The sequence below is a fragment of the Artibeus jamaicensis genome, unplaced genomic scaffold, assembly GCF_021234435.1.
Source record: "Artibeus jamaicensis isolate MK-2021 breed Jamaican fruit bat unplaced genomic scaffold, CSHL_Jam_final contig_525, whole genome shotgun sequence".
Classification (NCBI taxonomy): domain Eukaryota; kingdom Metazoa; phylum Chordata; class Mammalia; order Chiroptera; family Phyllostomidae; genus Artibeus; species Artibeus jamaicensis.
In genome coordinates, this window is record NW_026521874.1 from 7018628 (window position 1) to 7043403 (window position 24776).

General features: G+C 55.2%; 1 long non-coding RNA gene across 2 annotated transcripts; it reads left to right on the forward strand.

Moving 5' to 3' along the window:
• Positions 1–694: 694 nt before the first annotated feature.
• Positions 695–22484, forward strand: LOC119057422 (uncharacterized). 2 transcript variants are annotated; one of them, XR_005084080.2, is made up of 5 exons: positions 695–1039; positions 5327–5495; positions 18217–18284; positions 19291–20388; positions 21496–22484. It is a non-coding gene; the product is annotated as an uncharacterized LOC119057422 (long non-coding RNA). The 2 variants fall into 2 exon arrangements; XR_008392418.1 differs by lacking the exons at positions 18217–18284; positions 19291–20388; positions 21496–22484 and adding an exon at positions 6999–7888 and having other exon boundaries at positions 697–1039.
• The last annotated feature ends 2292 nt before the right edge of the window (positions 22485–24776 follow it).

Consider the following 24776-nt stretch of genomic DNA (forward strand, 5'->3'; position numbering starts at 1 on the left):
TCAGTCATCCAACCCGAGATCGAGGGAGGAGGCAGGGCCAGGCAGGAAGGGGAGGGAGGAGGGAGCGAGCGATCTGGGCTAGGAAGGCGGAGAGAGCGCCGGGCGCCGGGCAGGGGCGCTCGCCTCTCGCGCGCTCGGCTCGCCTAGCCTCTCCGCCGCCGCGGCCTTTTCTCTCTCTCGTTCGCCCTCTTAGTAACCAGCCCCCGGCGAGCCAGGCGGACGTGAGAGCCTCCTGCGAGCTGCCGTTCCGCCGCTGAGCGCAACAAAAGCCGCCTGCAGCCGCGGGGAGGCGAGCGCCCAGACTCCGGGCTTGCGCGCTCTTCAGCCCCACGTGGAGCCAAACCCCGCCCGGACGCCGCTCCAGGGCTCCCGAGCTCCGGTGTCTCTCCTTACTGGTCTCCCCTGCCTGTGGGCTCGCGGACTCCCGAGCACACGGATGCGGCCAGATCTCAGCACACACGTGCGGGGCTCCTTCTTCGCCTTGGCCCACCGGAGCCCGGGCGCGGAGTCCCAAACACCCCCAGCACATCAGTACGCAAACACGCGCCAGCACACTGGGACCACGCCACCCGCGGGAAAAGCACGTACGCGCAAACACGTACACAGCCTGCGCCGCCGGCCCTGTCTGCGCTCACTCGGGGAGGTGGACTGGGGATTTGGTGAAATGCATTAAGCAGCCCTTTTAGATCTGGTCTTCGGCCTGGATTCGGGCTCCTCGTGTTCCACCTGAAAGCGTTTATGAGTGTGGAGGGGAGACTGGAGATCTGGGCAAAGTGAACGCGGCGCCGGACTAGGTTCTGGGCCGGTCTCCGCCAAGCCGCGGCCCTCCCCTGCGAGGCCCGCTCAGAGCGGGGCTGGGAGTCAGGAGCTGGGAGGGGGAGGTGCGCCAGCCTCGTATCTTCTGCAGGCATCGCACTTATCTTGGAGCCTCAGTTCTTCCTCTAACCGGGACTTATCTCGCCAGTAGTCAGGGGTGAATTTGTAAAACAAACCGTGAAACGCCCCCACCCTAGAGGGGCAGAGGCTGGTTCCAGTTCAGGTACGGTGGGGGCGTGAAGGGGAGGAAGGCAACCCGATCTTACAGATCAAACCTGTCGCGGAATTGGTAACTGTGACCGAAGGGCCTTGCCTGGGTCAGAGGATTCCCTAAACCACATTTCTCGCTTCTGGGGGGTGGAGGGGGGGGGGCAGGAGTCGGGCCATTGCTGCTTGGAGAGAATTCTTGGGGACACTGTTCTTTTAAAGAAAGGGTTGATTTCAGGGCCTAGGGATTAAGACCTGTGCGGGTCTCTGAGCGGGCGTGCCCTATCTTCTTTCCCACTTTGCCTTGTGTACCCCCCTACGCCCCCAGCTCCCGACTCCGAAGCAGGAGCAAATGGAGGGGGGAATGCAGTTTCTTTGTGGGCCAACCGCACCGAGATAGGGGCGGAACTTTTGAGGCGACAAGCTTTTCCAGCCTCGCATTTTTGACGCACATGGTTAAGAGCGCTTGGCGCCAGCCCCGAGAATCCCCTTAAGTCACAAAGAGAATGCAGTGGTTCTGCGAACTCAGTCTGGCTCGCCACTTCGCCCCCTTTATTTTCCTTTAGGTCTGTCTTTCTCTCTGGCGTCCTCGCGGTCTCTCTCTGCCGACTGTTAGGAAGATTAAGGGGAAAGAAGAGAGGCGGCAGGGCCTAGGGTGTGAGCTCCAAACTCCCCCTCCCGCGTCCCTTGCGGCCAGGCCTTCCCCCTCTTAGCGCTGACCACTGAGGTCACTGCAGGGTTTCGGAAGTCTCCGGAGGCAAAAACCCACCCTCTCCATATTGCTCGCCGCCAGAGCCTGGGGCAGCTTCGCGGCGCTTTCTGGAGCGGCCCCAAATCCCCGCGATCGGTTTTTGCCTGCACCCGCAGGCCAGCCTCCGCCCTGCCACTCGGAGGAGAAAAAAGAATAATAATTCTGCAGCCACGGTGGGACTGTCCTCACGCACTGGGTGCCTCGAGTCCAGAAGCGCAGGAGGGAGACATTTCACGTGGCCCCCCGAGACATTCTGGCCTCCTTTCTGTTTCGGACGTGCGAGGGGAGCTTGCGGGTTTCATTTGTAAATATCCCGACTTGCCTTTGGCCCCACGGTGGACCGAGTTTTCTCTGCCTTTCATAATGCCCCTCCCTCAGTGGCCTGTTTTTGCCCGCCGCTCTCACTTAACCCCGGGGTCGCCCCAGTTGCCGCCCCTGACCCCTACACCCCCAGTTTAGAGCGCAAGGAAGGGGAGGAGAAGACGAGAGTTTGCGGGGTTCCGAAGCGAAAATGTCGACATCTCGCTAATGGTCTGCAAACTTCCGCCAATTATGACTGACCTCCCAGACTCGGCCCCAGGAGGCTCGTATTATGCAGGGAGGCCTCGGTAACTTGGGATCAAAAGCGCGAAGGTGCGAACTCCTCTTTGTCTCTGCGGGGCCGCCGCGCCCCCCTCCCGGTGGGTGATAAACCCGCTCTGGCGCCGGCCGTGCGCTGGGTGATTAATTTGCAAACAAACAAAAGCGGCCCGGTGGCCGCCGGATTCGAGTTAAACTTTGGCTAACGTATTCCAAGGACCTGTGCCAGGCCTGGCCGCCAGGGGAACCCAGCGGCTGGCGCCCCCCAGCCCCCCTAGGCTCCAGATGCGGGCCGTGCACGGTCCTTTTTTTTTTTTTTTTTTCCTCTCTGCAGACCCCCTCGATTCTCTCTCTCTTTCTCCTTCTCCTCCCCTTCGACTCATTGTCAACAAAAGTCACACGGGAACACAGAATGAGCCAGCGCTTCAACAGAGCCCGAGAAACGCTACTTTAAGGACAGAAAAAGAGGCACAAAGTTTGGATTCAGAAGGACCCACGGAACTCCTGGCGTCCTCGAATATCCCTCCACCTTTTGCAAAAAGATTTCTCACTTCCCCCCTCGTAGGCCTGAGTTTTAGTACTAAAATAGCCTTCACATATCTGTTAGTGGCCGCAGCCTGCGATGCACGCCATTCTGCAGTCGTGGTGACTGCAGAAGTTAAAATGGGGGGGAAGAGGCAGAGAGGCCTCGGCCTACATTTCATCTGTACGCGCGCGAAGTCGAATGAGCCACCCTCCGCCCAGGCCTCGCATGCGGCGGAGATACCAGTTTTGCCCACAAAACGCAGGGGAAGCGTGGGCCGGATCTCACTTCTCCCTACATCGCCGACTGGAGAGGGGACAGGCCGACCCCTTTGTGACCGAAGAGTGTTTATCTGAAGTTTACCGAAAAGCGGGGGAGGAGAGGGAAAGGGTGGTGGGTAGGCGGGGTCGTTTACTTTGGCAACTTTGCTGTAAATATTCCCTTTAGCATGTGTGAGGTCTGGCTAGGGACTATTCCACGCTTATTCCCTCTTAAACTTTCACCCCGGTTCGCCGGGCGGAGCTTTCTGCAGTCCGAGGTGTCGCTAAATTGGAAACTCTGTTGACACAAGGACATCCGTGTTTCTCCAGGCCTCTGAGGCCTAATTAAGAAGTTTTCTATGGAGGCGGGGGGTCGGTCAATACATAAACTTTTACTGAGAAGGGGGCTTTCTGCCCAGTGTCTCTGCCCAATGCGCCCTGGACCCTGCTCTTTGGTGAGTGAGAAAATTTGAAACGGACTAACACTCCCATTCTCCTTCCTCAGTGACCCCGACGGGGGACCGGGGATGGGGCACGTGGTCTTCTTATCAAGGATCGCAGGGAAGCGGCTCCCTGGGGGGAGCCTAGCTTAGGGGTCAGGGTCCCTTCCTAGATCGCAGCCCCTTCCCACACGGGGACCCCCTGTGCTGCCCAAACCCCGACTCTCCCTCACACAGTTCTGAACCAGAAAGAGGACTTCTTGGCGGGCCTGGAAAGCTCGATTTTCCTCGAGGTGGGGTTCAGCATTCACACCCCCTCCCCGCCAGCTCCTTTGAAGAACTTCGTTTTTTTTAAGAAAAGTCATGCGGTTGAGGGGTCCGTTTCCTCACCTTTCCTCCCCCCAGAAGCTGGCGACAAGTCTCTTGGGTGCAGGAGACAGGATGCCCACCTCTCCCACCCCCTTCCCCATCTCTGTTAATCTCCCTGCAAGATTCTATGACTGTAGACCTGTGATCTTTTGTCCTCTGTTCCCTTAAACTTCCTCTTCTCCCCCCACCCCCGCCCCCATCTATCTTGTTCTTGGTTTCTATTTCTCCCTCTTGTCTGCCTCTGTTCCTCGGCCTTTAACTTCCCTGGTCCTTTCTGTTTTTCACGCCCTCTCCTTTCTAGTCCCCCCCCCTCGGTTTCCTCTGGCTTCCCCGGCCCCTCTGAATCTCTCCTGCCCTCCTGTATTTCTGGGTGGGCTCTGCGTTTCCCCCTCCTGCTCCCCCTCATCTTCTTCAGTAACCAGGCCAGGCTGGAGATACCTCCCTAACCGGCGTGTGAACAGACACATTCCCCTGACCCCTTGGCTAGTGCTGATAAGGTGCCTCACAGACAGAAAAGGGCAGGGCCCCTTTGTCTAGGTTGGAAGTGTCACCTTCTCCTTTTGGTAGCCCCAAAGTCACCCTTTTCCCCAGAGCTGGTTCACACCCCTATCCCAATGCTCTGATCTCTCTCTCTCTCTCCTTCCCTCTCCCCTCTTTTCAAGGCAAGAGTCCAGAGTGAGGAGGGGTCATGTTGGGGCTTTGCTCCTACCCTCTGTCTTGCCCCAGAAGCACTGGGCTTTCCTGTAGGACACATTTCCCTGTCCTCTGTCAGCCCTCTAAATTATTGATCGGGCAGTTCAGTGCAAGAGCCTGCAATGTGTGAGCGAGAGCAGATTGTCAAAGTTGTCCAGCTCGGGGAAGCAGTATTTTTAGTGCAGAGGCTCACTTTGGCGCCAGCTGGTTTCTGCTCTTTCTAGAGCATCATTCTTTATACACTTAATCCATGCTTATCGTACCTCCTTTTAATGTAAATAGGGTTTTGGCAGAGGCAAAATGAAAAGACTTCACCCCCTGCATTATTCTTATTAGCACCTACCTCCCATCAAAGCAGATCGCTCTGCAAAATGGCAAATTTGTACAGGGCTAGTGATTTAGATAAGTTGGAAGGGAAGCAAGGGTGGATGGAGGAAGTGTGTGTGTGTGTGTGTGTGTGTGTGTGTGTGCAGAGGGTGCAGAGGGTGCCTTTTACACATCTGTGAAGGTTTTTCCCCTTTCTCTCATTCAGGAAAAGGAACTAATTGTGGTTTCCTAATTTCAAACCAGCCTACATCTTCAATGCTCTCTCTCTCTCTGTGTTTACCCAGTTACTAAAAAAAAAAAGAAAAGAAAAGAAAGAAAGAAAGTGAAAAACAACATAATGGAAGACATAATTTCTGCTTAGTCCAGCAGAAATGAATTCATGAGGAAGAGGCCGGGAATTTTCCCTCTCATCTTATCTGACCCAGCATCAGGGAGACGCCAGCCTGAGCTGACCTGGGCCTCAGGTTCTCCTGACCACCCAGTACCTGTCTTTATTCAACATCCTCTTTCCAGATTTTCCGTGGAGACAGGTAAGGGTGTAAACGGCCCCTCTGCGATTTGTGCCAGGAATCTGGCTCATGGGTTGGGGGTCTGGGGAGGCAGAACACTTTAGAAAAGGATGAAGGAAAAATGTAAGTGTATGTACTGTTCAGTCCCCAATGGCAGACCGAGGGGGTCGTCCAACGGCCCATCTTACGCCTGAGGGTTTCCGCTTTTGCTTTTTCCATTATCGCTGGTGTTGTCGTTAGGTGCCAGGGGGCAGGGGGGTCTCACCCTGCGAGAGCAGCCAGGACCCTCTGAGGGAGTAGGGGACTCTGTCACGGAGAGGGCATGACAAATTAAATGGCCGCTACTGTCAGGAAGGTCGACAGGGCAAAGGCACAGCGGCTCCTCCAAATCTGCCGAACTAACTGTCCCCTCGTAGCGGCAGACACGTTCCCTCCATTTGAGCACAGTATCCATTACTGGTTCCCGTACTGGGTTTCAGCTGGAGCCGGGGAGAGCCGGGAGGGGAGGTGGGAGGCGGGCGCGGGGCCATGGGCCCAGAAGTGCTGTTGCCTCGTCCCCCGTCTTGTCTCCGTGTCCTTCCTGCAGCCTCCCTTTGCTTCTAGCCGGCCGTCCAGTCTGCCTGCCTTCCCAAAGGAGGGGTTTGCCGGGCTCCCAGATCCAGCAGAGGGAGGGCGGAGGAAAGCGGACAACCCCCTTACCCGTTCACACCCCATGAAGCCCCCCAGAGAGAGAGAGTTGTTTCTCAGGGGGGACAGTTGCTTGGGAGCATAGACTTTCTGGGATTGGAGGGATGTATAAACCTTTAAAGTTCCAGGTTGTACAGTTATTTTGAAAACGGATACAATCCCTGCTTCCTGGCGTGGAGAAGATAACCTTTCTGGGGCCTAGGACCCGCAGGGCGGTGGGGGGCGATTTCACCTGCTTCTCTGGGGTGCCAGGCACGTGGGGGGTGGGCAGGGAAGCCCGCTAAAGGCCGGGATTTGGGGGTCCTGAATTCAGAATCCTGACTCCAAACCTGGCCTCTCACTGGGCAGCTGTCCCATGCCCAGGCAAACTCTGGCCAAACTCACGACTCACAGTTTGGAGCCAAGAACCGACTCTTTCTCCCCTCTGTCTTCTGTGATCACTGACCCCGCACCAGGGCCATTCAGATACCTGGGGGAGGGAGGGAGGGGTCACTGCGCTTCGGTCAGCCTTAATTACTGGACAGTCCCCGGTAGCCTCCGCCTCCATGCCAGTGAAAGACTGGAGGCCTCGGCAGTGGGGCTGCAAAGCTCGCTCCCATCCCAGTCACCCCTGCCCAGGTAACACCAGCACAAACCCTTCACCAGTCCGGCGGAATAGCCAGGGAAGTGGGGGGTGGGGTGGGGGGACTGTGCTGTCTTTGGACCTGAGCTGGAGGTTGGGGTACAAGTTGTGGCCTGAGAGATCCCAGAAGTCTTTACAAAGTCGCCGGCCTTCAGGTTGAATACACGAGGGCTGTAAAAGTTTCCTTAAGTTTGCAATTTTTATTTATCTTTTAGAGGAAGAAGAGAGAGGGAGGCAGAGGCCTGAGCGCGCGCACACTCAGAAAGCGAAAATGTTTGGAATGGAGAGCGCTTTTCCTAAGAGTTGCTTCTGCTGGCGCCCAGGCCTCCGTGCATTTCATTTCCGAGCCAAATACTAAAAATCCTCGGGCGGGCCGGCGGAGAGGAGCGGCCTTCCCGATGTAGCAACCTGCTTTTGCCTTTTCCTCGCGGTGCCCTTTCCTTCTTTCTCTGGAAAAGGAAAACTTGGGGCCCTAGGAAGGAGTGGGAGACAGCGACAGCCCGGGGCGCCCCAGGAGGTGCTCGGGCGTCGGTCTGGGCCCCCGGGCGGGGGACTTCGCCTCCCACCGTCCCCCTCACCCCGGTTCCAAATACGGAAGCTGGACGCGCCTCTGAGCGGCTCCAGGCCTCGCCCCGCGCGGAACCCGAGAAGACGCTCGCTACCTCGGATTACGCTGCAGCCCGGGGCCCGGGCCGGGGCTCCGATGCGGCACCCAACGCCGCAGCGGCCCGCGGAGGAGCAACGGGGTCTCGGACAGGCTGGCCTGCCCCGGCCCTCGGTCGCGGCAAGGTCCCTCCGGGCCCGGGAACCCGCGCGCGGCGGGCACGGGCTCCCTGCGCGAGTTACCTGCCTCCCTTCGGCAGCTACCGGGGCGGGGCGAGGCGGGCTCCCGGATGGGAAAGACGAAAAGGCGGCCGGCCGGCTCCCTGAGAGAACGAAAACTAAGGGTACGGGGAGTTCGGAGCCTCTCCCCGCCCAGAGTCCGCTCGTCTTCTGCGGAGGTGATGGCCACCTCCCCCTCCACTCCGGTGGCAAAGGGTAATAACTCCGGGATGGAGAGTAAAGATCTTAATTAAGTAGGGCGGGCGGGGGGCTACGAAAAATAAAAGAGAAATGTAAACACTCTCTGCCTCTTCAAGTGACTGAAAAACAATCGGGAGGACGTAGCCTCCTGGGAGAAAAACAAGACTCCGAGGGAGCCGAGCTGAGCCCGGAGAGAATTTTTCTCGTGCAGAAGAGAGGGTGGGGTGGAGGGCGCGTTCATCCTCTCCCACCGCTGGGGTGTGTTTTTACATGTTTTCTTAGCAGCCAGTTCTATAAACAGGTTAGCCCTACGCTGCCAGCCGAGGAAATCTGAGGCTGCCCCTGGCTCCGAGTGTAGACGCCTCTCTTTCTCACTCGCCCCGGGACAAGCCCAGTGCGCCAGGGGGGCGAGGAGCGGGGTGGGGGCGCCCCCTCCCGCTTCTGGCTTGGAGGGTGCCTTTGCTTTGGAAATCTCTCCTCTTGTCTTCAGATGGTAAAATATGAGTCCTCCAAATGTCTGAGTCTGGTCCTCTGGTACCTCAAGCAAGGTTTGGGTAGTAGGGGGTGGGGGCAGAAGGGGCTGCTATAATTACCTCTGCGCGGAGTGGGGGTGGGGCGTGGATTCTCTCTTTTCAGCCCGGCCCTGCTGGGGTGCTGGGCGCATTATTAAACCCAGACGCTCCGTCCCGGAGTTGGGACCATGCGGAAAAGATTTACAATTAAGCCAATTGGGGCCGAATCCAGCCATCCAAAGTTTGCAGGTGTAAATAATGCCTGGCTCCCCCCCCCCTTTTACAAGAGACTGCATTTCAACCTCCCTTCCTCCCCCCACCACTTTTGAGAGGCACGGGGGGAAGGACGGTTACGAGTTACGAGGTTTTTTTTTCCTGTTAGATAAAGTATGATGTTGCATTCACTTACATGTCCGCGTATTAATGCCGTGAATACCGGGGCAGCCCCGTCTACTACGTTCCTCTGTCTAGAACTTGAGAATTGCTGGACTCAGTGAGAGGCCTTTGGAGTGTAGGTTATGAATTTGGGAGGGGGCACCAAACAGATTCCTGTGTAACAGGGGTATCAGAGTTGGGCTATGAAGAGACTGTGTCATTGTAGGGATTGAGTGAGGGGCGAAGAAAATTTCCTTTGGCTGGAACGTGGGAAGACTCACCCAAGGTGAATGTCAAGGGGGGGGGCGGGAGTAAGGGGAGGTTAGAGGGGGGAGCCTGGCTTTCTGGCTCAATTCTCAAATTTCTGAGAGTAGAGCTACCCCACTTTTTCTGGAGCTTCCAATTAGATCTCCCTAGTGTTGGGGAGCTTGCCGAGCCAAGCCTGGGTCCAAGTTTAAGGCTATATTCCATGGCAGTATTGAAACGTAAGAGACCATGCGTGGGCATTTCTAGAATGTGCTGTGTGTCCCTATGGACACTGCAGGTAGCCCGAAATATGAAATGAAGTCTCCTTTAGAAACGCATTGCCCCCACACCTCAGGGACGCACTACCATTCGATCAGTGCAGACAGAGTTAAATTGGTTTTGCAGCTACACGGCCATCTATTCCTCTTCTCCCTGAGCAATCAAGTCTGTTACAAATTACCAGGGAATTGGAGAATATGGCTCCCCCCCTCCTAGAAAAAAAAAAACCCTGTTTTTCGGTGTTTTTCGTCTTGCACTAGCCCGCTCAACAATATAGGTAATATGTGTGTATACAGTCGTCCTTCAAAAAAAAAAACAAAAAACAAAACCCAGCGCTAACACTCTGGGTGTGTAAAGAGTCGTGTCCGTCTTGCTCTGTGATGAGGATTCCGTGAGCACCACGTCGCCACTCTGGAGACCCGAGGGGGTCAACACCCACCGGGGCCGCAGCGGGGAGGGGATGTCTCGTCTGGGTTGCAAGCAGGGGCAGGGAGTCAAGGCGCCTGACTGCAGCGGGGATAAGGTCATAGGTATAGAATTAGGAATAAGGCAGGACTTAACACGCCCGCATGGAAGGGAGAGCAAGCGTCACCCAGCCCTAGATGAAACCCGGCGCCGCCGCAGGAAAGTTTCCAGGCAGTGGTGGTGCAAACACACGCTTTTTTTTTTTTCCTCCCTGTTTTTTTTCTCTTCTTTAAAAAATCTCCTACTCAGCGCTTGTATTGGGCATGCACAGAAGGGGGTGGGGAGAGATCCTTGGGTGAACCCAAATCAGCATCAAGCCGTGCGCGGGGAATTCGTGGGAAGGCTAGGAGGTGGAATTGCCCTCCTCCCGGGGAGTGGGCAGAGGAAGGGACCGTTTCCCAGGGAGAAATCCCTCACCTGGCTTCGGTAGAGGCTCGTCAGGAACTTCTGCGAAGGGTGCCCTTGGCGACTTGCCGCTGGATGGCGCTCAGGGGAGACGAGGCGGGCGGACCGTCTGCCTCCGCGTGCCGCGCAGGGCCTGAGCGAATCTCCCCTGACCACGGGGTGGGCACCTCACTTTGGAACTTCCTCAGTGGCGCCCGGAGGCCGAAGCTGTTCCGGGAAGCTGGGGCGGTAGTAGGTCTCCCACGGTCCGCCCAATCTGGAAGTTGGACCAGAGAGGTGGGGCAAGAACAGGGATGTGGGGGAAAGGTTTCTAGGGAGAGCTAGCGCCTGTGTGTCTTAGGTGCCACCTACAGTAGCTCCTTTCCAGCTGGAAGGTGTGTGTGCTGTGGGGGAGTGGTTCGGAAAGACAGCCAGACAGGCGTAGAGATGCGAAAAGCGTACGCAGCTTGTACAACAGAAGCTCAGGGTCGCGAACCCCCTTTTTTGCAAAGGCCAGTTTTTGGTGCTGGCCAGGCCCACGCGTGCTGGGTCCAATAGGAGTGTTTGTTTGGCCTTAGCAGGCTGAATTGTAGCTGGGATTGGGAATTTCAGGGTCGGGGTGCATTCTGATCTCACCAGCGTAGGGCGCCTTGGGGACTGGACCCTGCACATCCCCTGAGCCTTTATTTGGAAGGGTTTCTGTGAATGCGCTCGCGATCTCAGCCTGGCTGTTCCCCAGCCTAAGGGGAGCCCTGGGCGATGGTATGGAGACGAACAAATGTATCGAACACTTACTATGTACCAGGCATTGCGCTAAACTTTGCACTCTCGTCAAACGTTACTTAAAACGCTAGGAAACGGGGAATCAACCATAACTAAAGAAGCTGATGGGCGACATGGCCTGGGTAGGAGTGTTTAATGCGATGTCTCTGTTTAGTACGGGCCTGGGGAGGTGGCACCTGTGTCTCCAGCTGGGACGCAGCTTTGGGCACTGGTAGGCGCCTCTTTCACCGCAGGAATGAAAGTGCACGAAGAAAGGGAGAGAGAGACACGGCGAAAGGGAACTGGATTTTCCACGCCTTGGAAAACAAATGGCCACTTCCAAAGTGCATTTTAAAACAACAACCAGCATCAAACTTACTAGCTGCACCCTCAGACTCTATGTCAAAGGAGACAGGGGGAAGATGGTAACGGGGGAGAGAAGTTCGGTGTCCTGGACAGAAATGCCCACTAGGTCAGTCCGCAAGCGTCCAGTGAGGGCCTCTTCTGTCCTGCTGGTCTGCCAGGGGCTGGAGACCCGGGAGGGGGCCAGACGTGGGTCCAGGGCGTGAGGCTGACTGTCCTTCATCACAGCTTTTAAAAAAGACGGTATAGTCCCCGTTTTAAAGATTAGGAAAATAGAGGCTGGGGAAGCAAAGTGACAGAAGGCTGGCTTTTCAGGTCTCAGGGCTGGAGGGCAGACCTCAGTTTGCCCACAAGAGAGAGGCAGGGTTGGTGGTTTTCACTCCCTGGAAGAGGCAGGTCTGGGAGCCCAGGAAATCCCCAGGGACCTCTGACCCGGCCTGCGAGGTAAAGGAGGCACACGGACGAGTTTTCCGAATCCACATTTGGCGCTGTGGTGAGGCATCTGGGTAGAGGCTCCCCCATCCGTGTCTCCCACTCAGCCCATACACCATGCCCAGGACTGGACGCTCTGCCCCACTCCTGCCGGCCAGGCAGTCTCCCCCGGGGCTGCGCTGCTAAAAGGTGAGGGCAAAGGGGCCTCCCGCCAGGGTTTTAAGTCTCCATACAAATCCCTTCCCTCATTGCTACCCCAATGCTCAGCACAGCCTGCCGCTTGAAGTGTGTTTCTCCAATGTTTGTTGATTGAATAAATTAACTCTTGTTTAGCTTTTTGTTTGTTTTAAAAATTGAGCGGAACTAAACAAGGAGTCCCTGATCGAATGGTGGCCAGTGGGATGGCCAGCTCGTTTCCCCGAAGCGCTGCGTGGGAATGGGGCCGCCTTGGGTCACCTGCGCACAGCCACTTCCCACCAGCTCGACAAAGACGGCCGGGATTTCCTTCGGCCTGTATTTGTGTCCCAGACTTCGTTCGGTTGATCGATGAAGGAGTCAAGCTGACCCACCGCGAGGTCAGTCCAATCGATGCACACTCCTCTGGAAAATCGCCTTCGTTGTTCCCCTCAGAGGCTTCAGGATTTAAGGTTCTTCAAAGCTCCCCAAAGGCTTCAGGATTTAAGGTTCTTCACTGCTCCTCATTACTGAGCCGGAGGGAGGGTGGGGGACAGGTGGGCGAAGAAGCCTCCCGTCCCACCCGGCACAGCCGTCGGGAACCCAGGCCCCGAGAGCGCGCTCGAAGCGCCCGAGACGTCACTACAGAGTTCCTTCCGCCGCGTCTCTCCCCCCTGGAATCAAACGCGCGATCAGTGCGCGGCAGGCCCTCCTTTCGGAAATGGGTTGGTTATCAAATGCTATTCGTCGCAGAGAACATTTCTGAACCGCTCACGAGGATGACTGTTCTCAAGGGCCTTCCCACCCGTCGGCTCATCAGACGGAGCCTGGCGCCTTCCCTGAGATCCCCACGTGCCGTGGGTCCCACAGCTGGTCTCTGGGGGAGCCGGGATTCCACCTGGGGACTGGCTAGGTCAGTGTCTGGCTTTTAACGACAAGGCAGTAAGTGTCCCGCGCACACAAGGCACACAGTAGCGTCTGTGTCCTCCACGGGGGAGAGATTCCACCCAGCCCTCGCGCAGACACTCTGGAAACCGCCTTGCTCCTTGGCCCCTTCCTTCTGAAAGCAAACTCAGTTGGCGGCGACTGGCGGAGTTCAAGTCGGATCAAACCTTAAACTCTGGAAATCCATAGATTTCAAGACTTTTTGTTGTTGTTGGTACGAAGGAAGGAGAGGGGTGTGTGTGTGTGTGTGTGTGTGTGTGTGTGTGTGTGTGTGTAGAATCAATAAGGTCCAGACAGCCCTTCACAAAGGGGCTCCAGGAGGCGCCTCGGCCTCATAGCCCTCACCCCACCGCCCGCGGCGAATTAATTGGGCCCTGAAAGAAGGGGCGACTTAGCTTCCCGTTAATTAGTCAAGAAATGAATCAAGCCCCAGCGGCCTGGCAAAGCCCCTGGGGCTCGGGTTTTGTGAAGACAAATTGGCCGGTGGGGCACTCCCCTGGGGCCGGGTGGGTCGCGGCGGGGAGCACCGCTTGGGCGCCCAAGGCCGCCCTGCGCTGGCGCCTGGAGCGGACTCGCGTGGACTCGCGCGCTCTGGCAGGCTCTAGCCTCCGTTGTCTCCTCTTTTTCTCCTTTTCTTTCCTCTCACTTCTCTTTTCCTTTGTCGGCCTTGGCCGTCGCCCCCTCTCCAGTTCTCTCCTGCTCCCTGAACTTTACTCGGATTTCCAACTTTCCTGAACTTTGGTCCTGTTCCCGCTGCGTCGTCATCGTCTGTCTCCAAGTCTCCGCCAGGCATCTCCCTCTACGCCCCCAGCCTCAGCTTGCCAGGATCTGGGACGGGGGAGTTTGGGGACGGCAGCGCTGAGGTTGGCGAGAACCTCTGACTTCGGGCCAGGAGGTGGGGATGGGGAGCGGGCTCTGACTTCGGAGCCCTGGGGCCCGCTGCGTGTTCCCAGGGAGCGGGACTCTTCACCCTTCCCTCACCTGGGATCCCTGCTCCCGGGTCGGTTAGGAAAACCCTCTGAGACAACTCAAGGCTTTGAAAGCGTTTGGCAACCAGTGTCCTGTCTCTCCACGGGATTGGGATTTAGAATGAAGGCCGACCTGCAGCACAGGCGCAATTATTGGGCGCCTGCTGTGTGCCCACCTTACATTCCTCCTCCCGCATCTTCTTCCCTCGGTACTTGTGCCCCGGACAGGGAAGATCCTGGCGTTTCCCTCCGAAACGGCTCTTTTGCAGGGGAGGGAAGGCAGGCATCATTCCAAACCCAGTTCTTGCAAAGCCTTTTTGTGCCACAGGCCAGTGTTCCTCCCTGAGATACAGGGATGGAACTCAAGGCTCAGAGAAGTGGACTGATTCTCCTGGAGTCACACAGCTAAGGGAGGAGGAGGTGATTCCACCCTCTAACCAGGCATTAGTGCCCATTCATTGGCCTCCTCAGGGCGTCACTCCTCCTTCTGGCCTGGCCTGGCACCAAACCTTTAAGGCCCGGAGGAGGGTCATAGGGGTCACCTCGCCTCCCCCCACTGGGTGCTAAGGCCCGACCTTTCTCAGACTTCCTTGTATTCCACTCCTGCCAGTCTTTTTTTTTTTTTTTTTCTATCTTTCTAGCTCTGTCTCTGTTTTGGCCTCCCTCCCACCCGTCTTTGTCTTCAACCTACCCCATGAAAGCCCCACGGCTCAGAAGTTGAGGTCAGAACTTCCCCCTCGTTCTTCCAATGAGCTAGGTGGCCCGCATCTTGCTGCTGGGAGCGGAGTAGGGCCCGTCTGCCACGGACCACCAGGATCCGAGCTGCAGGAGCAATTCCATGCCCTGCCTGCCCTGCTGCCCGCCCAGCTCCTCCCCAAGCCGAATCCACGAGGTCCTGGTGGGCGCTCCAGCAGAGGGCTGGGGGAAGGCAGACGTTCCAAACAGCAGCCCGGGACCGCGCTTCTATTTTCTTCCTTTGCCCGCTTGACCGACTTTGGCTTCGCTCAAGGGCCTGAGGTGTCTGCGCCGCGCTTGGCTTCGCTTCCCGCCTCTCGCAGGAGGCCCTGGACTGTGGTTTCCGCCGCCACATCCCTGCCTGGCGCCCGCGAGAGCTTGGCAAGCTTCCCGCACATGCTGGGAGCCAAGTGCTCTGAGCTTCAGCCTCAGTTTCCTCCCTCCTTTCAGATCCCGAAAGTGACGGACGAAACGGCGTAGGGAAGAGGAAGGCGGAATGGATCGGTTAGTGGCAGAACCACAACACCTGGGTGCGGTGGGGGTCAAGACTAGACCCCTGGCCGCCTTCTGCGCGCCCCCTCTCCGCGGACTTCTTCCCACCACCAAGCGCAGGGATAACGCTGGCGCTGTGTCTCTTCCCGCTCCAGGAATGGAGCCCACCAACCTCCATGACCCCAGCCTTCCCTGATGGCGCCCCACAGCTCCTGGAGCTGAGTTGCGGCGTGGGTGCGCTCAGCTGCGTGTAGATCAAGACAAGCCAGGTCCCAGCCATCGGGTGCAGGCTTGGGGGAGACAGGGCTGGTTCCTTGTGCGCTGCCTGTTTCATTGCGATCGCTGCTGGCCTCGGTGTGGTTGCGGACTCCCACGGGGCGCGTTCCAGCAAAGCGTTGTCACATCTACTGAGCTTAAAGAGATGCCCTGGAACTTCAGATGAGTCCATGGTTTCCATTAAGCCTCAGTTGTCTCCTCTGAAAAATGGGGATGACAGGTGCCACGGAGGACCATGGCTAGGAGTAAATGAAAACAAAACAAAACAAAACTGTATGCATCACTCAGCCCAACTCCTGGCACCTGGTGTTGGGCACCCAAAACTCACTGGGCCTCAGGCTCTCTCTATCCATCTATCTTATCCACTCTCTCCAAGTGTATACTGTGTATACTGAGAGTATACCTAAGAAAGCACGTATTCTTAGAAGACTACCTTGCACAGGCTTGGCCCTCTTTCTATTGGTGTTACTCCCGTGACCTTGCCCAGTTCTGTTCCAGCTCTGTCCGAAGCTCATTACTTGTCCTCTTCCCAAGCTTAAATGGCAATAAGATCCTTCCTTCAGCTTCTCACTCAGGGCTTGATGCCTCTGTGGCCCCTTTCCCGAATCCCAGAATTTCAAAGTTGCGAGGGAGAGGGTGCTTCTTCTTGCCCTTGCGCTGCAGTTAAGATGTCAGCTCAGAGACCAGCGCCCCAGCTTTCCACTCCAGGTGGTCCCCTTGTCCTGGCCAGTGGGGTGGTGTGGGGCTGGTCGGAGGGTAGAGTTAGGGACCCTGCATGGATTCCTGGGGCCAGACCAGCTCCTGGGGGGTGGGGAGTTTCTTAGACCTGCAGAGGGAAGAGAACTTGTGGAAATGAGGGAACAATTTGGGGCACCCGGGGTGTCCCTGGCCAGAGCCCCTGCATCGATGAGCTCTGTGAACACGGAGTCTGCGTGCGACTGGGAGGCTGCGTGTGATCAGGGCCGGAATTGGCTTCACGCTCCCAGGTGGGGTGCAGGGAGGCCTCCTGCTTCTCAGAACAGCTGTGTAGCACCGATGTCCCCACTCCCAGGGCCGGACTGCAGCTTCCCCACTCCTAGTCAGCAGCAGGAGGCCAGGGCACCCTTCCTCAGTTCGCTGGGCGCCACTCCTTCCCAGCCCGGAGAGGCTGGTGGGGGAGGGGAGAGAGCCAGGTGCGGTGAGGGCGGGGTGGGTGAGAGACAAAAGATGGAGGGATGGAAACAGACAATGACAGGAAGTGGGGGAGACAGTCAGAGAGGGCACACTTGGGGAGAAGGGAGGAAGGAGAAAACGACGAGAGAGGGACAGAGACCCTCATACTGTCGAAGAGGTTGGGAGAGGCATGGTAGAGAGGGCAGATGAAGGGCAGTGACAGACGGACAGTGACTGAAAGAAAAAAAGAAAAAGACATAGAGACCAGGAGAGGCAGCCCAGGTGCAGTTCGGGGTGAGAGGGCAAAAAAAAAAAAAAAAAAAAAAGCAGAGAGTCAGGGTCAAGTGCAAGGAGACACAGAGGGAGACAGAGAAAAGAGACAACAGATGAAAAAGTGGGGAACAGGAAGGGATGTGGGAAAAGAATGCCCCAAAAGGGACAGAAGAAAGACAGCGGGCCAGGGGAGAGCCCGGTGAGGCCGGGGCAGCGCACCCAGCGCACCCAGCGCACCCAGCGCATCCAGCGCGCCCAGCGCGCCCAGCGCGTCAGCAGCCCTGACGCCCTACTTACCCGGCGCGGAGGATTACCCGGCACGGTGCGCCCGCCTCCATGAAACCCGGGCTGAGCTGCTCCGGTGGACCAATTCCGCAGCGGCCCCAGCCCTTGGGGAATATGGTTTTCAAACCATAGAAAACATCAGATACCGGCGACTTAGGAGATAAATTATCATTCATTAGGGGTGTCCAGGGGTCCCCCAACAAGGCCTTAGGGGTGAGGATGGGGGAGGGTGCAGCTGAAAGCTTGCAAATTAGTGCGGAAGAAGACACTGCGTTCTCTCTGCGCCGCTGGCTTGGCACAGGAAAGCCCCTCTCCTCCCCTGTGACAGCCATTCTGACCCACAGGGGAGGTCTGGTTGGTAGGGTCTAGGTGGCCAAGAAGAGGAGCCATTCCTCAGACTCCTCCAGATTCCCAGAGTGCACTGGGCTGGAGGGCAAGGCGCTGAGCAATTTCCTAGCTGCTCCCTCTGGAGAGTGATGGGGTCCGGGTTCTGGGGAGCAGTGCCCAGCACTCTGGGCACAGCACCTCTTTGTTCCATGGGGCGGGGGAGAAGGCTGGGGAGGAGTGAGGAGGAGGGTTAGATAGGAGCCTAGTTTAGGTGAAGTTTCCCCTCCTACAGCGTCACTCCAACTAGTTCAAATAAATCACAGCTCATCTTCCCTCCACTTCTGCCTTCTCCCTTACTGCCTTCCGATCTGAGGACAAACGTATTTTAAAAGGACATTGATTAAAAAGATGGTATTTATTGTTTTAGAGAGAGGGGAAGGAGAAGGAGAGGGAGAGAAACATTGCCCAGGTTGGACCCTAGCCCGCAACCCAGGCCTAAGCCTTGACTGGGAATCAAACCAGGAACCTTCTGGTTCACAGGCTGCCACTCAGCCCACTGAGAGCCACTCCAGCCAGGGCTAAAAGGACACTTTTTAACAGTAGCAAAAAAAAGAATTTATTTCCTTCCTTCTCTCCTCTCTCTCTCTCTTTCCTTCCTTCATTTTTTTCTTTCTTTCTGTTGTCGTTGCAAAGGCCTGTGTTTGCTTTGCTTTATTTAACAAACAGCTGAGACAGTTTGCTTTAAAAGAGCAGTAAAAAAAAAAAAAAAAAAAGTGCCCACAGGGCAGGCCCAGCACTAACTGTGAGCATGCACTTCGGACGTGTGTGTGTGTGTGTGTGTGTGTGTGTGTGTGTTTAGGCCTCCTGAGAGGGTTTGCAGTGATAAATGGGACCTGCTTCAGGTGCAGAAAGCTGGGAGGGGTAGGAGGAGGAATGCCCAGACAGATTTTCACCTGTCCCTACAGCTGCCATCGACAACACTTAGAGCCTCCAGAAATGACCCTTGGTGCCGACTTGTCTGGAAGCCATCAGGGTAAGTTTTGAAGCAGGAATCTTCAAGTGGACCAGAGGGCAAGCTTGGCTTCCCCTCCCCTCGCTGCCTCCCCCCCTTCCCTGTGGCTGTCCTCAAGTGCTGACCAGTGGAGCAGTCTGGCTGCCTGGCTACCTCCCACCCGCACCCCCCTGCCCGCCCTGCCTACTGACCCCTCCCTCTCCATTTCCTCTGTAAGACAAATATCATCATTGATTTTTAGCTCCCTTTGGTGCTGCTGCCTAATGAGGGCTGAGTAGGGTGGTGGGGGGTTTGTAGCCAGTTCACCAGGCTACCCTCCCGCCACACCCCCGCCCCCACCCCCACCCCCACCCCCAGGAGCTGGTCCGGCCCCAGGAGTCCATGCGGGATTCCTGACGCTACCCTCCAGCCAGTTCCTGCCCCCTGCCGCCAGCCCCACCCCACCCCACTGGCCAGACAGTGGAGCGGCTGATAATATCCAGATGCCTCTGGAATCTTGCTTCCAGTCCTCCTAGCACTCGGCCTGGCCCACAGCAGTGGGGGCAGTGGGCACCAGCAGCCTGCCCTGAGGCTCGTTACCACCTCTCAGAGGCCGATGAAAGGGCCCACTCAGCTGGGCCCTTCAGGACCGGGGACCTTGGAGCCAGGACACTCGGAAAGCATGTTCGACACCCATGCTGGGGACTTGGAGTTCCCCGCTTTCTGCCCCTGGCCCCACAGAGGTCTAGGAGGCTGAGAGGGGGCAGATGACAGGCCACCAGCTGCCAGAGAAGCCACAGGGAAAAGCCCAGCACTTCGCCTGAGAATGAGCAGGAACAGGGCGCCTGCCTGGGCCTCCATGCTTGTGCTGGGGTAGGTGGGGGGAGGCTGTGATACATTCACGTTTTCTGTACACTAGTATCACCTTCACGGTGGTTTCCTTAACGCGTATGTTAACACGCAGCTCGCTTTTTCCAAACACCTCGTTTGTTGAAAAAGGACCTCTTTAGTTCGGTAGCATAAACCGAACGTTTGTCTCTCTTCCCAGAAATCGAAGCAAAGAGTAAAATGAGAAGCAAGGGAAACAAAGCCGTGTTCCAAGGCTCTGAGCCCGAGGTCCACTCTCTCTTCGCTTATGGTGACATCTGCCAGGGTGACCAGGGTGTTCAAGACGGGTCAGCCCTAAGCTGAGACTGGACGCCATCGGAAGGACTGAAAAAGAATGGAAGTGGACATTGTTTTTTCGCTCTGGGATCCTGTGCGTGGAGAGGGGTGTTCTGCTCCCACGCTCGCACCCCTCGGGGCATTTGGGGGACCCAACTTGCTCTCCTAGAGCCTTTTAACAGGACAGTACCATTAAGGCTCCTGCGGGCAGATTTTGAGGTTCGGGGCTCCGCTGCTCCCCTCGCCTCGGAATCATGGCTGAGCTTTTGCTCTGTTCACGCATTCATTCATTCATTCATTCATTCACCGTGAAGGGCTTCCCCCGAATTTGGGGCCGTGGCCCCCGTCGGTTACTGCCTCAGAATAAGACTTTTAAAAGACACAAGATTACTAGTTAAAAGCAGTACGGAAAAAAATAACAGTATCATCAACACATGCTCCTTATGAATGTGATAAAGGACACAGTGGCCTTACTATTGTACTTCCGAAGGCAGGGTGGGCGGAACAACATCGTGGGCAACTCAGTCACACACCCGTCTTCAATAGGAGAAGGTCACATTACTTGTGATTCTGCTGGGGACTAAGTGACAGCCACTGCCAACCCTGCGGGTGTATTACCTATATTCAAAATGGAACGGAAGACTCATTTCACTGCAACGAAAGTGTGATTTTTCCCCCCATGCAAGTTCACAGGTCACAACATCCCTCCAGGGACTCCCGCACCCCTGTTGGTGTCCCTGGGGGGACCCCAGCGTAGGAAGCCGAAGTATAGAGACAATGAATTGGTCTCTTGGTCTCAGTAGGGACAGAGAAAAGTTTTCATCAGGAACAGGCATCGTTTGGAAGGCTGACTCAATCTGCTGACAGGGCAAGCCAGGGCAGAAGAAGTTACTATCAAGAACGTGTTAAGGAATATTTCTCAGCGGGTCCAAGACCACCCCGCCCCGGAGGTCTGGCTTAATGCGGTCTGAGCTCAGAGAGGGTAAGTTTCTCCTGAAAGCACCTTCATCTCCACACACCCACACTCCACCTCTGGGGTGACATTCTGGGCTGCTGTGGCCTCTCTGGCCCCTCAGTTTTTGCACCGACATAAAGGGTCCCTGCCTCCTTCCCTCCCCCCAACACCAGATGCCTTTGCTGCCTTTTTTTTTTTGCCCCAGAGGATCTGTGGGCAGATCCCACTTCAGCCCTGAGTAACCCTCTCCTAAAGATGAAGTCAGGAGGGTTGCATTTTCTGCCTTTAAACAAAAACACAGTCTGTGCTCGAGGAAGGGCAGTTGCCAGTGGCCCTGGGACAGCCGCACTCACTGCCCTTAGATAAGGACCCACGGGGGCGGGCAGTCCGAGGAGGCTGCTGTAGGCACAGGCGGAAATGGGGAAGCTGGAAACTGTCCGAACACCCTCAGACAAATCAGGTGTAGCTTCAGTTTGAAGGAGGGAACCTCAGTGGATTCTGGGGTCTTAGCAACACAAGAACAGAAGTATTTATGGCCAGTTTACTCTGTGCATTATGCCAGGTCTAATATTTATTCATTCATTTACTCATTCATTCATTCATTCATTCAACAAGTGTTTACCAAGCCCCTACTATGTGTCTAAGGCTAAGCAGATTGTAGCCCTAAACACATCAAAATGATTGTCCCTAGGGTCCTTCCGCTCGTGGAAAGAACGATGAGAAACAAAACAAAGAGCTAAAATAAATATTGGATGGGGATGAGTCATATGGGAAAAAAATCAGGAAAGGGATTTGTGAATGGGGGCAGTCTGAGAGGTTCATTTTAAAGGGTGGTCAGAAAAAAAGCTTTACTGAGAAGGTGACATTTTAGCCAAGACCTGGGGGAGGTAGGGTTGAGCCCAGGGAAGGCTGAGCAGGTGCAGGAGACCAAGACTTCCTTGACCGTCTGCACTTTAAACTTGGCCACTGCCTGTCCCTTGTCTTCACCAGTCCAGCAGCACTCAAAGGTCCCATTTTATTGCTGGGGAAGGGGAGGCTCCAAGAGGTTAAGTGACTTGCCCAAGGTCACTCAAATAGCTTCAAGTAAAACTGGAATCTGAACCCACAACTCAAGGTCTCTTCCTTCGTCACCAGGCTTCCTCGGACACATCCGTGGGAAGAAGAAAGGAAGAAATGCGGAGGTAATGGCGGAATGACAGAGAAAGAGCAGAAAGTCAAATTCGCCCTCGGGCATCATTAACTCAGTCTTACAGCTAGGGAAACTGAGGCCCAGAGAGGAAAAGGCAAGGTCACAAAGAAAAAAAAAATCCTAACGGCTAGATGCCTTAGCTCATCATTGGCTCTTCCTCTTGGCCTGGCACCAAATGGCAAGTCCCTTTGGCTCTCTGGGCCTCAATTTGCTGTTCTACAAAATGGGCTAATCATATCAGCTTCTCGCAATTGCTGAACAGGAAAGACAAGCTCCCTTCTGAGAAAGAATTTACCCTAATGCCTGGCACCGAGCTGGTGCCAAGTAAGTAGATTTCCTCATTCTTCCTTGGCAGCGTTTCATCCAGAGTAGGGGTGAAGTGCCTGCTGAGTTTTGTGAGCTACGCTAGCACTCTCCAAAGTTTGCTGCTGTTGTTTTACTACAATGGTTCCAACAGAACAAACAAGAGACCCTGGTAGAATGCATTCCCATACACCCACCACCTGGCTCCGGGGATTCTGTCGTTGGCCAGTCTCGGTACATTTATACCCATGGTGGATTGTTTAAATGCAAATGCAGACGCCATAGCCTTGCATTTGGAAATACTTCAGCGCGTGACTCTGAAAAATAAGATGAATTTGAGGAAGACACACAACCCCAACACTGTTATCCTACGCTGCCCCCGCCCCTGCAAAAGCCATGATTGTGTAAATCTTATGAAATATCCAGTTAGGACTCAATGTTCCCTGATTGTCTCCCTTATTTTTATTATTTCATTACACTTGGTTTAATGAAACCAAGTCAGGACGCAGCCCAGGGGTCCACACTGTGTTTAATTCATCCCCCCCTTTTTTCTTTCTGAAAACACTTAGAACGGAAATAAGGGAATCATCCTGACTCTCACCATTTGCATTCCTGTGGTGCCATTTTTGACGTTTCTCTGTCCCCGCTGTTTCCCGTACACTGGCCATTAGAAGGACGTGCTTGATGAGATTCCCTGTCGATTCTTTTTTTTAAAGATTTTATTTAGTTAGTTTTAGAGAGAGGGGGAGGGGGGAGAAAGGGAGAGAAACAGCATTGTGTGGTTGCACGCGCCCCCCATCAGGGGCCTGACTGGGAATGGGACCTGCGACCCTTTTGCAGGTCAGTGCTCGAGCCACTGAGCTACACCCGCCAGGGCTCCCTGTTGATGCTTTTGGGGAACTCACTTGACAGACGGTGCTGGCGGGTCCCTGTCTCAGGAGGCACCTTCTGTTTCTTTCTTCTTTGTTGGTTGACCTGGTGAGCACTTCCTGGGCGGATTCATCATGTACATCCTCATCTGTTGCAAAATGGTGATTTTTTACCTTTCGCTTCCTCTTCATTTATTAGCTGAAATACTCCCAAATTTCTTCAGAGGACATCACATCGTTAAAAACCAAGACTTGTCCCTAACCAGGTAGCTCCGTGGGTTAGAGGGTCACCAGGACATGCCAAGGTTGCGGGTTCAATTCCAGGTCAGGGCACATACGAGAAGCAGCCAATGAATGCGTAAATGAAACAAGTCAATGTCTTTCTCCCTAAGATCAAGAATTTTTTTTTAAGTACATATTTAAAAAAAACAACTAAGGTTGGAGTAGGCATGGCCCAATGCCTCTGTATTTTCACATTTCTGCAGCGCACACCTCCTCTGCCAACCTGACGTATTTTACTGAACTACAAGGCCCCTTTCAAAGCAGAACCTTTACAAAGAAATGCGTAGGAAACGGCTTCCCTGCTCAGTGGTCAGGCTGCATACCAGTCCGGGGTGTGCACAACTCTATCAGAAGATAAGAATGAATGTCTTCAATCCAGAGACCAGAGGGGAGACTGTGAAAGCTCGAAAATGCCCGTCCGTGTCCTGGGCCCAAGGGAGGGGGTGGGGGTGGGGTCGTGGGGGTGGGGAACGTCTGCCCAAGGGAACTGGGGGGAATGAAAGGGAAAGGAAGATTCCGCCAAAGCCGCCTCCACCTGGGGGGTCCCAGGCTTCGAGGTTTACAAACCACATACCGCTTCAGGGAAAGGTGAGCTCTTTTATTTTTTTGTTTGGGTTTTTTTTTTTTTTTCATTTTTAATTTTAAAAGACTCACCCCTTCAGAGCAAACGGGAGGAGGTCACTCGCTGGGCAGAGACTTTAAACAAACCCCGTTGCCTGCAGGTCTGCTTGGGAAAGCAGGGGATTTACTCCTCACCCCTCCGCCCCGAGGGGTGTTAACAGCAGAATTAAGGCTGCGGAATCTGGGGGGGGGGGGTGCACGCTGCTGCAGGGGAGGTGTGTCAGAGCCTCTGCAAGGCATTAATCACTTGTTTCTAGTGGGGAAAGGAGAGAAAAACCAGCAGGAGGACAGCGTGGGTTGCTCAGTCTTGGGTTCCCTCCCTGGTGAACCCCGCCGCTGCTCCCCAGATTCCTCTGGCATCAATCAGCTTGCCTTTGTGCGGGTTCCAGAGCAAGGTGCGGTGGGGGCACCCCTCAAAAGGTGGGAGCACTGGGGGTCACTGCCTGCAGAGCAGAGCCCTGCAGCGTGGATTTTGCACCAGTGGAGAGGGTGGGGCTGCTTCCAGACCTGCTGACCTTCAAGTCCCAGCCGCCTTCCAGTGCTTAAGGTGTAACATGCTCCCCTTTTCGTACACATTCCGATGCCCCTGCTTCCCAAGCTCAGACCTGGGAGTCATGATCTGTAAATAAAGAAAAGACACTGTTGTTTTCATGTAAATATTTACTGGAGACAGTGGTTTCCGATGGGGGAAGTGAGCTTGGAAAGCAGACCTGCAGCTGAACCCACTTCTAACCGTAAACTCTTCGGAATTGTGTGACACATGGGTGCGTTCACTACCCAGGAATGAAGAAGCAAAGAAGCACACGTATCTGTGTGTGTGTGATAAAAAAATTAAATCTGCTCGTGGTATAAATCTGAAATCTAGGAAAAAGCTTCGTCACCATTCTCATAATCACTCCCCCTTCCATGCATATACTTTAAAAAAAAATACTGTTTCCGCCTGAGTAGGTTGTATGTGTACAGAGTATCCAATCTGAGAGGTACAAAATGACAAAGTGAGAGCCATTCTCTCTCCCACTTCCTCTCGTAAGTGACGATGGATGTCAACGTGAATCTGTATAGTCACGTGTCTGTATTTACACGCACTCGTGCATGTTACAGATGCATCCCTTTTTATTTTTCTATATTTTAAATGGTTTCTTTTTCACTGG